Consider the following 1,459-nt stretch of genomic DNA (forward strand, 5'->3'; position numbering starts at 1 on the left):
AAAAAAAATTAAAAAAAAACAAAGTATTGAAATTTGTTTCTAGTCTGTCAACTCTCTTCTTTGAGTGTGTAGTATATAAAAAGCATGACATGAAGTTTGGGGAACAAAAGCATCTATTACGTGATTTCTTGATTCAAAGGTTAGAACATAACCATTCCCTATGATGAAGAACATAATCATTCCCTATGATGATTTTATGTTTCTTTATTTATACAAATTTCTCCAGGTGTGTCATGTTTCATTTTATCCTTCTAGACCTTCCTCTACTTATCAGATACTGCATTGTAAGACTCAACATTTCATCACATGAATATAACTTCAGCCACAGATATAGCCATGCATGTTCTAAGATCAACTATTTGTCAATCAATTAACATGAGATCAGACAGATTGCTGTCATCACAATGAAAGTGATTTACCATCGCTAAAATGGTCAAAATACCTTATGGAGGTGAAATGACAGTCATTATAGCAACAACAGTGATGCACATTAAATAATTTTGCCTTCATTTCATCAGTATTGCTCATTTCTTTCGTGGCCATTTGTTGATCTCTGATTCATTAAAAAAGATAATATATGCCGGCATGATCTTTCCACCTACTCTTTGTGTGGTAGTATTTGACAAGAAATGGAGAGGTTTACCTCTTTCTCCAAAGGTCCTAATCCTGCTACTGGCATAGTCTGCAATGGAAATTCTTTTTTGTTCTCTATGGTTCTTTCAGGCTTTTTCTTGTGTACAGGATAAAAAGAGTGATATTACTATTATTAATATTCCTTTCCTAATGAAGTGCAATGTTATAAAATAAATGATATTTATCAGATACTTTACATGAAAACTCAGTGTTGTTTTGAAAATCAACTGATAAAAGTTAAATATACTTTTCATAAAAATAAAACAATGAAATTCTGACATTTTCCTCTTTCAAAGTAACTTTTGTCTACCTTGCCCTGCAATTATGTCTTGTTTGAAGGTCAAGAGCATATTTTCTTAAAATATATAATTACCATGCATAAAAGAATCACAATTGTCTCTGAAATTGTTTTTGAATTTTTGTATGTATTCAATGATGATTAGAAAATAATGCATTATTTGTTTTGTGGTCAACTTTTCTCATAGTTGGTGAATTCCCATCTAAAATTCAATTGCATATCAGATTTGAATAGTGTAATTAAAATCATTGACCTTAGAATCTGGAAAGCTTTTTGTGTCTACTGACACAAAATAACTGGTAATAATCTTTTAAATAATTTATTCTACCTGCCATGTTTAATAAAATGAACATTACTCCTGAATTTAACATATTTATACATCTACATATTGGTTTGTATTTTTAAAAAAATAATTAATTCATTTAACAAATATTTTAAAATATTAACAATCTCAATGTTATTACTATTTAATCGACAAAGAAACATCAAAATAAAAGGAAATTATAAGTCAATACCCTTGATAAACTT

This window comes from Octodon degus, unplaced genomic scaffold, assembly GCF_000260255.1.
Source record: "Octodon degus isolate 3935 unplaced genomic scaffold, OctDeg1.0 scaffold00046, whole genome shotgun sequence".
Classification (NCBI taxonomy): Eukaryota; Metazoa; Chordata; class Mammalia; order Rodentia; family Octodontidae; genus Octodon; species Octodon degus.